Here is a 15856-nt window from a genome sequence, read left to right as displayed (position 1 = left end):
TTTTTTTCTTTCTGGCAATCTTTCTGTTCCTCGGGAAGAAGTCCACGGTTAATCAGGAAGTGATGGATTTGTTCCCCCAGTGGTGTTGTTAGTATTTTTTAGGCCTATAGTTGTTGGGCGGTTGTTGTTATTATTATTATTATTATTATTATTATTATTATTATTATTATTATTATTATTATTATTATTTTTATTATTATTATTATTATTATCATTATTATTATTATTATTATTTTTATCAGTTCACAAGGAGCTTTCATACAGGTCATCAAAGATATCATTGGATATAGCATGTGGTGTTTTCTGAAAGTTGAGTGGCAACAAATCTCCTCAGATTTTCCAGTACGTTCGATAACATTTTCAAATAAAATAGCGATTATGGCAACATCTGCTTGCCATTGATTTTTCGTTTGCAGCGGCCATTACTCTTTACTGTAATTTGAGTGCAACAAGCCTCCCCAAGATCCCAGTTCTCTTCGCACTTCTACAGTGGAGGTCTTGTCAGTACTCACTCCTCGGTCTTCCCTTCCTCCTAAATCATCTGTCTATTCGGTCTCATTTTTTGTGTGGGACGGGAAGGAATGTGGTAATAGGGTTGGGGGTGGTTAAAGAAATTATAGGTATGCTGCTTCAATGTTCCTGGTTCCATGTAGCGCTTCATATTTAGTCTCTGGAGCAGTTTGTCTGGCCCGCGCATGTGGCTCATGAGTGTTAGTTTCCACATTCAAGGGGTGTCTTTAAAACTTCAGCTGTTTATCAGTCATTCCTCTAATTCCAATTTCTCGCATCATTTTTATAAAGTTTTTTGGGATTGTTCGTCGTACTCTTGCTATTATAGATATCAAACCTCATTAATGATTTTGTTCACAGCAATATCTGGTTTTCTTGTAAATTATCTCTCGCTCACACTGAACCATGGAATTTCTAAGTATTATTATTATTAGTAGTAGTAGTAGTAGTAGGAGTAGTAGTAGTAGTAATAGAACTAGTAGAAATAGTAGTAGTAGTCTCACATTAGTATTATTACTAATACTACTCTTTCTCGCAGACTTATCATGCCCTTCTATATCTCTAACCTTATTTACAAGCATATCAAAACACAACTGCACAATTTGCTTTAAGGCAACTGCTAGATAATTACAGAAAAATGATATATTCTGAAACTAACTTTTAAGAACCCAAAATAGTTGAACCTATCCGTAATAAATTCTAGCAGTATACATTTAATGACAATAGTACTAAAAATAACATTAACATCGTTTTAAAATGATAATTCATCTTGTACCGCTAATTCTGGCATCTGGCAATTTAAAGTGATAAAACTATTCTTGAACTGCTATAGCTTGTTCTTTTGACATCCCTCTGACTTCACAAGCGCGATACTGTCGCTTATTTGAAATTATTCTTTTTCCCAGCTTTTTATTGCTCACTAGTTTTTTTATCAGCAGAAAATGATTGCACTATGGATTGAAAGTGTTAGTGACACGTAGTAAATATTTATTATTGGTTTTGACATAAACAAAGAGTATTAGAAAATTAAAATATGAAAAGATGTAATGAATGTAGATGAATATTACTTCCCCCCTCCTCTCCTTTGCCTAATGATATAAATGCATTGTAATTTATTTATCTTTATCTGTTAAAGTACACACACACACGCACACACACATATATATATATATATATATATATATATATATATATATATATATATATATATATATATATATTGTGAGTGTGTGTACCCAAAACTTCTGGCCTCTATGGAGGGGAGACTGAAACTTGCTGTTATGATTTTAAATAATCTGAAATAACAGCAAGGGAGACTTGATTCCAAATATTTCTCATATTTTATATCTACCCTCTTTTGGAAATAGGGTACGATTGTGAATATCTAATGTATCAAATAATTTTTATACACTGTGAAGTTTATTTTATGTACGAAAACCAAAGAAGGGAGATATAACATATGAGAAATATTTGAAATCGGGTCTCCCTTTGCTATTATTTCAGATCATTTGAAACCATAGCAGCAAGGTCAGAGGTTAGGGAGAAATATTAGATATTTTGTAATTCATATGCAAAACTAGGAAAGTAAATGACTATGATGGAAATTACCACTAGGTAAAGATGCAGTATCTTTCCACCTACAAAAAAACCTTTAGAATTTCCGCTATTATAGGTTTTTGAGGGTGCTGAAAGCAAAAATAACAGTTACAATCCAAAATAATCAGTAGTTTCGAAGATATGAAGAAATTATAGTTTTAAAAAGTAATTTCATCAGGGGGTCATTTATGAATATCAGGAATAATAAAGGTCCAAAGGTAGACCATTGAAGACAACTTGGATTCTTTTCTTACTTTAGAAAGAGTTAAATTATTCGTCCAGTAATAGCATAGGATCTGATTTTCATGAAAAGACCATCGTGCCATACCCTGTCAAAGACCTTAGATATATCTAGAACTACTGCCCTAGCCAGCCCTGCTTTATCCAATGCATTGTATTGTGTCTATTTTTTTTATGGTACATTGTACTTGAGAGAGGTAGTTTTCAGATCATTTAGTGTGAAAAATCTGTGTTGGAAGTTTTTGCTGGGTTTTTATGCAATTTAGTTAATGATGATCCGTCTTATAAAACGAAGTGAATAATCAGCTGGAAAGATACCTAGAATTTCAGACATTGGCCACTATATCTATATATCGAAATATCTATACTCGTAGCCAAACTGAATATTAAAATGCTCATATCATTGATTCTACATGAAAATTTGCAGGGTTTTTGGAGGTTATAATACTATTATATGGTTAAAATTTTATGACAATTAATAAAAAAGAACCTATATATTAAAACGAATAAAATATGCCCAAATTTGCCTCAATTCGGTTTAGCTGCTTCGGTTGTCTTTCCTACATCTGTCGGTTTTGCTGTTTCAATTGTCTCCTCTGTGGCCTTGCAAGGTCTCTAATATATATAAACTCAAACAGATATAGATAAATTAATTATAAATTATTATTATGGCAAAGAAGAGAGGGGAATGATATTCAATGTTCTCCTCCTGTAAGCTATGTTGAGTGTGTATTCGATGTTTCGTTGTTATAGTGGATTATTTGCTTGTTTTCCTTTTACAAAACAAACATTCTATACTTGGAATTATCAAACACATTATGACAACACGGTTATATTGATTAGTAAATTTATTTATGAAATATCATTTAGAAAATAGAGTTCGTAATTTACATATTTGTTTACTAGCAATGCTACAAGCAACCTACCAGCACATCCTATATCACGCGACGTGAAGCAGTGTGTTATTTATACAATTCAGTTAATGATGACCTGTCTTATAAAATGGAGCGAATAATCAGTTTAGGTACTGGTGAGATACTTAAAATTTGAGACGCCGGACACCATCTCTGCAGTGCATGATAGATTTGCATCATGAAAATATTGAAAACAGTTTTATTAAAATGTTTATTTATGTATGATCTCGTATTGTTCGAATGTTTCTCTTCGGCAACTCAATTCAATTGGAAAAAACATTTTTTCAAGTTTTTTAATACAAAAAATAGTATTTTTATTGACTCAAATTGCGGGCTTTGGGGAGTGTGGAACCACGCTTTAATTACCATTGCTCCCAGGTCCACTCTGACCCGGAGTGGTAGTACATGTTAGGGTCCTAACTATGGGTTAAATAGAATCTGACGTAAAAAAAATATACTCCATTAAAAATCGCTCCTCAAAATAATTAGATTCGGCATTAAATAACCTGAAAAGGTCAGAGGTTAGGGAGAAATATTAGATATTTTGTAATTCATATGCAAAACTAGGAAAGTAAATGACTATGATGGAAATTACCACTAGGTAAAGATGCAGTATCTTTCCACCTACAAAAAAACCTTTAGAATTTCCGCTATTATAGGTTTTTGAGGGTGCTGAAAGCAAAAATAACAGTTACAATCCAAAATAATCAGTAGTTTCGAAGATATGAAGAAATTATAGTTTTAAAAAGTAATTTCATCAGGGGGTCATTTATGAATATCAGGAATAATAAAGGTCCAAAGGTAGACCATTGAAGACAACTTGGATTCTTTTCTTACTTTAGAAAGAGTTTAAAAAATTCAAAATAATTAGATTCGGCATTAAATAACCTGAAAAAGGTTGATATGCCGTAAAACAAAAACAACCAACCAACCAACTATCAAATTTGTATTGATAAAAAAATAAATTAATTCTTATCATGAGATAAATAACATTCATCGATAACCGCCAGTGTTTTGGGTTAAGAATAATGTTCAGCATATAATTAATGATATTCGTCTATATTTGATGGAGATCCGAAGTTCCTTAAATAATTTTCCAGACATTTTTGTACAAGTATTAAACATTGTCGTAGACATTTACAAAACCAGTGTTTTATTGCTATACATCTTCAGAGATGATTGACCATTTTTTATGATTTCAGATTTAAACTAACAGCTACAGCAGGAATTGGAATGCACCATACTAAAGCCTGATTGTCACAACTGGGGAATTTAAAAAATGCAAGTTGAACGTGAGGACACTTTAGAAAAAACATTAAACAATACAGTTCTGTTTTAAACTTATAAAAATGTCACAGAAGCGTATGGAGTTCTTTAAACTGCTTTTGGACATCTTGCATGAATCGAGTATCAGTTCTTCAATGATAAAGAGATTCAAGTGAAGTTTAGCCTAGTCAGTACTAAAGGGGTGTATGAGCTTTTCGCGTATCTCGACATTATTACCAGTAGAATTTGAAATGCCAATAATTTATATTTGTTCTCGCAAGACTTACAATTAAGTACTCAATCGTAAGTTTTGTAAAGAGATAATATAAATTATTTATTTAAAGATATAGATTGTTACGGACTTAGAAACAATTTATGTGGCCAGTTTAAATCCTTAGCAACTAAATGTACACTAGTAAAGATAATTTGAAAATGTAATTGAAAAACAAACGCAGAAAACGACAATAGTCACCGAATGTGAACGCGTGGTGTATGTTTCGAACGTTTTTCTTTTAAGGCAAGTGCTTCGTGTTTACGAAGGTTTTATAGAATAACCATTCGTTTTTCCATTATATTTAAAAGATTCTAACCAATATGGACTATAATGTATAGCATTTTAATAAATTATACACAAACGTATCAGGTTGACAAGAAAGTTCTTGCTGTTTTAAACTTTTAAATGCAGATGAATATATCTCGACTCAAACAAATTAATATAGATCGAAATAAGTACCATTAGAATAAACGCACGTTTGCCAAGCAAGTGTATTTATACCAGTAACGTAAACATCTTGCGTTCTGGTGGCGATAAAGTTGGTGAATGCATTTTTGATATCGCTTAGGATGCTTGAAAAAGTAGTAGTCAGTAGGTGATATGTCACGAGAGTATGGCGGATAAGCAGAGTTTCGTAGCACAATCTGTCCAACCTTTGTAAGGTCGATTTAGCAACGTCCGGTCGGACATTGTCGTGAAGGAGAATTATATATTTTCTGTTGATTAATGTTGGGTGTTGTTGTCGACGTTTCTCAAACATTCTATCCATTTGTTAACACCACTTCTCTGTCGTAATAGTTCCGTCTGCATTAAAAAAAACTGTAATGGATAAAACCGGTCGTAGACAACTAAACAGTAAGCAACTCGTACTTTTCTTTCAATTCTGATTTCGAGACGTGTCGTGGAGCTTCGTTGGCGTGTAACAATTGAGCTGAGCGTCGCCAGTTTTCGTCCATAACCCACTTTACATATGCATATAAAGTTATTAACAGTACATAGGACCCTAGCAAAGCCGGGTTGCACTGCTAGTAGTGTATAAATTCATGATAAATGTTTTTGTGTATGAGGAGTTGTGTTTTACCATCGCAATATAGAGATTTATATTTTATAGATGAAACTTCTTTCGCAAAATATATGCGTTTTATACTGAATGCTAATTTATAATGTTTCGCTTTTACCTACACGAACAGTGTTTGCTACGATTTCATTAAAAATTAATATACAGGCCTACATATAATAAGGACCTAGCAGTCTCTTTCTTGGTTTACTTTCGCAAATGTTAGAATTGTTCGGCTATGAACTTTATTTTAAATAGTTTAACACATTTCCTTGTATACGTTTAACACGTTCGACAAGATATTCACGACAAAAGTGTCTGGAAGTCTTTTCTCTTAGTTTTACTTTTTTATTAATTATTTGTCCGCCAATCTCTCACATTTAACACACCTTAAGTTGAAGAAGTATTTCCATCGTTTTTAAGTATACTTACTATGGAATTTAATACAATATGCGAGTTAGTTATTAAAAATAGTAGACAAATTCGTCAATTAAAAATACCCAAGTATATATATATATATATATATATATATATATATATATATATATATATATAGTTCAGATGTGTCTAACTGATGAGCCCAAATGAGGGCGAAACTCGAGTCTCGGACTTCCGGTTCTTTGACTGCCATGGCTCTTGTGGGCTGCGACGTTGTTTGGCTGTGGAATTTATTATATACAATCTCTCACATTCTGAAAACTCTATCATAAGTTGCTCGCTTTGTTAACATTGCTGGATGGCATCATCCTTTCGAGTTAAAACTCCTACTTGTGAGACATTGACTTGGGGTTATTAACTGGTTGGATGACCGCGTCCCTTGTTGAGACGAAGTAGGTTCATTTCAAAGTCGGATTTCGTCGCGGTTTGCTTAATCTGTGTTGGTTAATAGAAATTGTTGTGTGCAGGGCGTTTGCTCAGTTGGTAGAGTGCTTGCCTTGCATGCAAGAGGCTCGGGTTTCGAATCCTGAGTCCGGATGTGTCTAACTGATGAGGGCGAAACTCGAGTTTGGACTTCCGGTTCTTTGACTGTCATGGCTCTTGTCGGCTGCGACGTTGTTTGGCTGTGGAATTCATTATATATATATATATATATATAAAGGAACAAACCGTATATGTTCATCAACGTTGCGTCTTTATTTCGAGACACATGATACGGTTTGTTCCTTTTTATTTCTCTATTTTGTCGGAATACTATTTCCATCATTTTCATCATATATATATATATATATATATATATATATATTACATTTTCACCCAAAACAAGACACATTGCCACTTAGGTGTAGGGGGCTACTATCAGGGGCAGCAACTGCTGGGGCACTACGTTGGGATTTGGGCAGCAAGATGTCGGTTCACGTTACACTTGAACTTCTGCACAGTTACAATACAGTTCGGGAAACAAGAACCTGGAATGGAATTCTAGAGTCTAGCGGTTATGGTGAAGAAACTACTGGAGTAGAAATTTTACATCTAGAGATCTCTACTGTGTGGGGGTGGGATTTAGCTGCCTGTCGGGTTTGTCGAAGGTGCATACGTCGTGGGGGCACAAGTGTCTGCAGTTCGTCACAGCATTCACCATTAAAATACTTGTAGAACATGCAGAGGGATGCAAAGTTTCGTCGATGGGACAGAGGCTGAATCTTAGATGCCAGTTCAGGGCCTATCAGATTGGCGACTCTCTTTTGAACCTTTTCTGGGAGCGAGAGACTATCAGCAGATGCACCAACCCAAATGTGACAACAATACTCCATACATGGGCGAGTGATGGCCTTATAGAAGTACAGGACACTTTCAGGTGTCAGTAGTTTTTTAGCATGGTAGAGAGAGCCTACCTTTTTCGCAGCGGTCCTGGCAATGTTTTCAATATAATTGTTCCAACTCATGTTTCCTGTGAACGTTAGGCCAAGCAGTTTGAAAGATGTACTCTCAGACAGGGGTCACTGGCCATTGCTATTAGTGGCAGAGAAGGTTTCTTGTAATTATTGAAGGAAGCCAGTTTAGTCTTGGCAGTATTGAATGTGACCATCCATTTATTTCCCCATTCCACTACAGATTGGAGGTCATCCTCTAGTGTTTTTGCCATTTCTTTAGTTATGTCTTCATTTGTTTTCCTGTCATGCCTGTTATAGAGAGTGGTGTCATCAGCATATATACCCATCTCAGAGGCAGTTTTGTCGGGGAGGTCATTAATAAATATTAGGAACAATAGAGGCCCAAGGATAGACAAGGATGCACTCCCGCATTTATATCACATTGTTTAGATGTATGACCGTCGAGGACAACCTGGATTTTTCTCTTATCTGAGAAGGATTTAATTATGTTAAGTATCCTACCAGTGATACCGTATGATTTAATTTTCCTGAGGAGACCCTCATGCCATACCCTGTCAAAAGCCTTAGATATATCTAGAGCTACCGCTCTGCACTCCCCTGCTTTGTCCAGTGAATGGTATATACGTTCAGAGATTACAGTGAGGATATCTGCTGTGGAACGGGCTTGTCTAAATCCATATTGTTTGTCAGTCAGAAGTTTAGCATCTGTAAGGTGCCGGACTAGAGCATGGTTAATTATGGTCTCAAATATTTTTGCGAAAAGTGGGAGGAGGCTAATGGGGCGATAATTTAATGGGTCAGTTCTTTCGCCAGAATTCTTGAATACTGGTACCACAGAAACAGTTTTCCAACAGCCCGGAAAGCATGACTCATTAAGGCATTTGTTGTAGAGTTTGGAGAGAACTGGAGCAAATTAGGCTGAGCACTTTTTTAATAGCACAGCTGGGATGAGATCAGGTCCACATGCTTTTGAAGTGTCAAGGTTTTTTATGATAGCGCGTACCTGAGCAGGGGTGATTTTTAGATCGTCTAGCGTGGCGTCTGTCCGCAAAGGAAAGTCAGGCAGGAGGTGGTTGGAAGGGTCCAGTGTGGAGTTGGCGGCAAACCGGCTGGCTAGCATATTAGCCTTGTCGGTTGCTAAGCAAACAACCTCGTGATTGTTGACCAGTGGGGGAATTGTTGATTGCCCATTATTTACTATACTGTTGTAGATTTTCCAGAAGTCACGATTTCCTAATTTTTGTGCTTCGATGCGTTATTTAGTGGTTTCAGTAAATTCTCTCTTCGCTGTCGCTATTTCCTTCTTAACGTTACTTCTAGCTTCTATATACTTCTGTTTGTTTGAACTGGATTTATGTCGGTTAAATCTGCGGTATGCATGCTGCCTTTGATCAATGGCAGTTGCGCAAGTCGAAGTAAACCATTGGGGAGAGTGGGGCTTGCTATAAAATTTCCGCATGGAAGCATGTGCTTCACTTGCTGTTTTGAACCATTCAGTGGTCTCATTTGCGCACTGTTCAGCAGGAAGAGAAAAAAATATTTCCCCATGGGGCATCTCTGATAAGATCTCTGATGGCTTCCCAGTCAGCCTTTTTATAACATCTCGTTGTTTTGAGCACCGGCTCTTCAGGTTTGGTTCTAGAATTTAGGGCGATTTCTGACATTATCACTGCATGGTAAGCGTTCCCGAGTGGGCTGTCAGCATTTGTTATACAATCCTCGGGAACTGTAGTCAGAAGCAGATCTAGAAGTGATGCGTGTTGTTCTTGCTGGTCAGGGAATCGGGTTGGAAACGTAACCATTTGTAATAGGGAGTGAGATATAGCGAAACTATGTGTTGAGCTGCCTGCTGCATCTGTGTGAGTAGAGAATCGAAGCCGGTTTTATTGGTGAACATTAAAGTCACCAAATATATGTACTTGTGCGCTATTGTCGAGGGAGAGTGCTGTGTCTATAGTGTCAGAGACTTTGTTTATTATGGTGCAGTCCTGGGTCGAGGGAGAGCGGTAGAGAAAATAAAATAGCTAATGTTATGTTGTATGTTTAGTCTTAAGCATATAAAGGCCTGCTCGTCCGTTTCTAGGTTTGTTTCTCTAGTCAGGGGGAGGGTGTTACGAATGTAGACTCCAAGTCCGTGCATATGTTTATCAGAGTCCTTACGGCAGAGTGGGAGATAGCCAGGCATGTTAAAGTAGTTAGAGGGGATGGAGGAGTGTAGGTTAGTCTCGCTTAGTGCTAAGATATCCGGGGTATTTGTTAGGTATTTGTTAGCTAAATTAGTTCTAAGCCCACGGATGTTAGTGAATGCAAGCCTCAAGGGAGGAGGCAAGTTGGATTTGTTTGTCCCTCGGCCTGGTTTAAGCTTATTTTTTGATTTACTGTCATCATGTTTTTAAAGAGTTTCAGTTAGGTGAGGGGGGGCCGAACAAAAGGTTATGCAGGGTATCAGACATGCAACACTAGTAGACCATTAGCTGACCTTTCTTCAACTAGGACTGTGACCTCAGGAAAGCCCATCTGGGATGAGTGCAGGGCCCCTCTCTACGCGACATGGCACTAAAAACATCCCGATATTATACAACTGTTGATGGAGCAGCCGCTCTAAGCGCTACCAAAGAGTTAGGGCTCATGTACTACCAGTCAGGAACAGCAGCCAGGAACTGTCAATTCGGTACCCTCAGCCCATCAGATGAAGAACACCCCAATCTAATTGCAACGGCATGTGTGGTACTCAAGCACTCCCAAGTGGCCAGTTTTGAGGAGTGGGATGTGTCGGGTGTGGGGGAATGGCATTCATTGCCATAGACAAGAAATAAGATCTACCACTAAGTGTTTTGTCGATTCACTTGAGATAGTGTCTCGGCGCCTGACTAATAGGCAAAGAAGGACTATGGAAGCCGGAGATAGACAGAGCCTATCTACTCCTTAAGCAATTTAGGTTTGCAGACCGTTAATTTGTTTGAGTCACCAGCTCTAGGAAGGTTGTCATCCAAGACTGGAGAGGCCTCCCTCCCCTTTGGTTTAGTTTCAGAGTTTTCCTTCTCCTAGAAGATCAACTGGGCCCATCAACCCTAAGAGGGTTTGCTCCGCGCCTCGGTCCTAATCCAGGTATTTCTTCGACCCCGCGTGGTTAGTTAATGTTACAGGGTTAGTTTGTAGAGGTTATATATCTAATGGATAGTTACACTCCTTGAAGTGATTTAGGGGCATGCAGTGGAAGCAGTTTTGTGGGGAGGTTTGTTAGAAAAGCGTTAGTGCGGATTAAGACTTTTACCTTTAGGTTTTTCCATTTTTCAACTTTATATTAGTTTAGGTTCAGGATAACGTTATAGTTTGAGTAGGTATAAGGAATTGGGCTAAAAATTTTACCCAGTCACTGTATATTTAGATTTACGAAGGTTAAGTTGTAGGTGCAGTACAGTAAGAGGTACATTTTAAGTCATGGCGTATTCCGTATGTATAATTAAGTAAATAGATATTTGAGCAAGTTTTCAGTAGATGCAAATAGATAGAAGTTGTGTTAGTGTTTCTACTATTGAGGGGAGATAATTTAAGTTTTCATTTAAGAGTCATCGATTTTTTTGCATGACAGGGAGTATCGGATTTGGTTTAGTATTGTTCGTTGCAAACCATCTAGGAAGAGGCAATTGTTATGTAATGAAGATCGCTTTGCATCCGAGTGCATACTTTGGCTGGTAAGTACCAAACTGGATAGGAATTAACTCTAATGCGTGTCAGAGGTAGAAATGTATAGATGTTTAGTGATGATTGTTAGGCGGTTAGCATGTGAAAGTTAAGAGCTTGAGGCTAAGGATTCCACTACTAAGGCGTATGTATAATGTAGGGTTTTAGTGGCAGCTAGAGGGGGGCAGATTGTTAGCTTTCAAGGGTCGAGGTTATTAACTTACAGAATACAGTAAAGTTTCATTTGGATTTAGAGTTTACAGTATTGTTTTAGCTTGGGAGAAAGGAATAAAATCTTCCCTTCTTTCCCCTATTTTGCATGCATGTTAGACATAGGCAGTCGTCTTGGGGGTAAAGAGAAACACTTATTTCGTCGTGATTCGGAATTCATATTTATAGGCAGTCGTTAAGGTTGGGTACAAAACAATTGTATCTATTCAGAAGAAAGTCCTAGTGACGAAACTAAGATCACTGTAGATTTCAGTTACAATTTTAGTACAGTTAATTATAAGCTATATCCAGAGGTTTGGCAGAGAAATAAACAAGGCCTCTTTATTAATACTAGCGAGCATAAGGTAATTGTAGATATTAAGTATATTACTTAAAGTTCTTCTGACTTCTATGGTAGAAAAAATAAATCCACGTTTGTGCTAATTTCGGAAAATTTATCCTGCCTAATTTTATCTCTAGCCTTAGTACAGAGCGTGGGATTATTTAAGCTGGAAGAGAACGTGGTTGAGTTTTGCTTGGGGGGGGAGAATTTAAAAGGCTAAGCAGAGAAAACAAGACAAATACATGTATAAATTAAAATACACATAATTACAAAATCAAATAAGAAATTTAAAAGAGAAGCAATAACAAAGTTAGTATTTTTAGGACTAGGATGATTTAGGATAATACTTAACTTGCTTCACGCACGACAGCACTTACGGTATCACGGCTAACCGAATTTGGAGGAGGGGGGGAGTTATTTCTTAGACCGGATATTGTGTGTGTTTGTTCTACTTTTATCTTCCGAATTCTACGCACATGCGTATATATGTTAATTTTACTTCTTTTTTTTTACTTTAGTTCTTCTAGCTTCGAAGGTAGATAAAATAAATTCATGTTTGTGCTTATTTCGGAAAATTTATCCTGCTTAATGGTATATATATATATATATATATATTTATATATATATATATATATATTTATATATATATATATTTATATATATATATATGTATGTATCTATGTATATATGTATAAATACACACATATATATATATATATATATATATATATATATATATATATATATATATATATATATCAGTAGTAATCAGTAGTCATTCATAGGGATAAGTAGTAAGAGTGAACACTTAAAAATACGAATAGATTTACGGTTCCGAAAATACATAACATAATTTTCCGCAATAGATAAAATACTAAGTTAAATTCAATTTTAAGTGGTACTCTTCTAAGTTCAAGGTTCAATTATCAATGCGGGCGATAATCTGAATACAATGTGAAATTAGTTAAGACTTCTACCCGGTTCCGTGCAGAAGTCCGAGTTTGACACGAGACACCTGAAAATTATATTAACCGAAGTAATAATTTGAATAATTCAAATTATACTATTATTTCCAACGCATCTGATTTTAGATCTGCTCACATATTTCTAGAAGTTTGGATTCAAAACTGATGCGTATAACTTTATTTATGATAACGCTTTTGTCGGTTTGTTTCTCTTAAATTTTAAATAACATTTTATCGCTATTTGCTAAGGTATAAATAATACACCTTATGCTAATTGTCCCCTGAACAGCACTGTAAAATGTGTTTGTTTAAATATGCGCTTGTCACAGTCTAGCTTAAAAGAGTATGTTATTATGTCTGTTACAGTTAAGTTATAATAAACATGTTATTGCTAAATGCGTAGGTTGAAATGGTGCAATATTTTGAATGCGTACAGATAAAACTCAACCTGTCATGATTAAACTTGTAGTTATATTTTTTGTCCATACTTTCCTTACATTTAAGTAGCATAGATTAAAATTGCGCGTTTTTTATAATGCTTATTTACATTCATTTCCTAGAGTTTAAACACAAGATCAAGTGTTTCTATAGATTTTCAGTATGTGTCGCACACCATTTTACAGGCGTTAAACTGTACAACCGTTAATTTCTGTTAAAAGCGTGTGTCGATCGGTTAATATGTCACAGTTAAAATTGAAATACTATACCTTTGGTCTCTCAGTCTGAAATAAAACTTCCAAATTTGGCGTTCAGTGTTGTCGATATACATAATCGCCTTCATGAGAATTTTTGTTAATCGATTGGTCTGTCAATGTTCGTTTGAATACCGTTATTTTCATCCGTCACAATTAAAAACAAAACAATATTCGTGGTTGTGTAATGCCCATGTATAAAATATAATTTCTAAATGTGTCCACGTAATTTGAATAGAAGCTTTGTCTGTCGGTATGTCTACCAACACTTAAGTTTTAAATAGTATTTTGTAGCTTTGTTACGGTTAAATTTAAGAGAATTTTAGATGCGTTAATTCATCATGAAAAGAAACTGTCCGCCGGTCTGTCATACTTAAGTGTGAAATATTACTAGGTCTTTTACGCTGACATTCAAAATAACATTTTTAAATTCGTACACTAATATATGTATTGGTTTACAGTGTGCTCGCCACGCTTAGGTTTCAAATGGCGTTTCCATCATTGGGCGCGCAGAATGAGCGGACGCATCTTAAGAATATGCGCCATTGCTCATTTCCAACCACGCTACGGATGAGAGTTGGGCATGTTTTATGGCGTTTGGAAAATATTTTATTCAATTCAAGCTAATTTATGACGAGATTTTTTTTTTTTTTTACCCGAACCAATCTTTTTTATATTATTTTTATCCTTTGCTGTTTTGGTTCACTTGAAGACATGCATACGGATATTCCATTTGTTCGCAGCAAAGAAAGAAGGCACATAAAAATATATTTACATTTTTAGGTGTGACTTAATGTACTGCTTTGAAAATTGACTCTCACATCACTGAATATAAAAGCAAATAATTTTTTTTTTTTAAATAGCAATGTTCACATAAAAATAACAAATGTCTGGCGATTGTAATGCTCCTGTACTTGTAAATATAGTTAGGTTTTCTTAGGATTCCTCTCAAAATTGATAGTGTAAAACATTTGCGAATATTGTTTTCGGTAAGGGATCAAAACGTGGCTCCATTTTTAATTTATACAGATGGAAACAATGCATATAAGAATACAACTAGCGTTGGGACGATTTTAGGAATTGAAATCGGTAATACTAAAAATTAGAATTTGTTAGGATATTGACACCTGTATTGGAAGATATACGGCTATTTTCTGGTGCCAAGACAATTCTTTTCTTTTATTATTTTTTTCTTTATTGATTTTTTATTGCTGTTACAAATGATAAAAACGAAAATAGTTATCGATTTTAAACTACTTATTGAATTGAAATCTATAGATCACCCTCCATACATGTGAGGCGTGATCTATTTATTTGCGAAAAAGATATGTACGCATTACACAGCGTTTTTTTTTTACGATAATCTGAAAAGTAAAACAACCTCTTTAGCTAAATATTTAAAAGAATTAGAATTCGATTCGGTAATTTTAGTGGGATCTTAAATCAAGAACAAAGTCGATAATTGTATTGGAATCAGGAAAATACTGGAATCGTCACATCATTAAATACAACTAAAGCTTTGATACGAGTTAGACGTTCAATCTATAGGATTCTTACGCCCTTATTTGAATGTAATAAAACGTAATAGCTATTTTAAAAGGTATGTAGAAATTCAGAAATGGTGTAGCAAAATGGAAAAATAATTGCAAATTCTCTCCCAATTTGTGGATTTTTAATGAAGTCTATACGCTTTTATTTTCGTTTATAATTTATAAGCGCCTTTTCTAAGGTTAGTTTAGAGCAAAATAAATTTAAAAAATCGACTTAAGAATGGTTTTGTGCTGCAGAATAGGCGCTGTCAAGAATTGCGCATGTCAACGTACTTAAGGAAATAAAAAGTAAGATGGCAAACACCTTAAAATTTGGAATATGAACTTTTGCCATTTATTTGTTATATGCACTGTAGTTATATTGAGCTTCAGAACTTAAAGGATTGGTTTTAAATAAACCGTGTAATATAATTTAATAAACATAATTCCCCAAATATATATATATATATACATATATATATATATATGTACATATATATATATATATATATATATATATATATATATATATATATATATATATATATATATATATATATATATATATAAGTGATCTTGTCTCTGTGTGGTGTGTGAAACATTCTTTACCAATTTAATCTATCAAGTTATGATTTAAAAACTTGAAACTTGATAAATAGAGCATTTAGGCCTTAGGAGTAAATCGATTAGCGTTTTAACAGGTCAAAATCGCCGCTAGGGGATAATAATGAAAAAATAAGAACT

This window comes from Euprymna scolopes, chromosome 8, assembly GCF_053919585.1.
Source record: "Euprymna scolopes isolate OS-2025 chromosome 8, ASM5391958v1, whole genome shotgun sequence".
NCBI lineage: Eukaryota > Metazoa > Mollusca > Cephalopoda > Sepiida > Sepiolidae > Euprymna > Euprymna scolopes.
Note: the sequence above shows the minus strand (reverse complement) of the source record.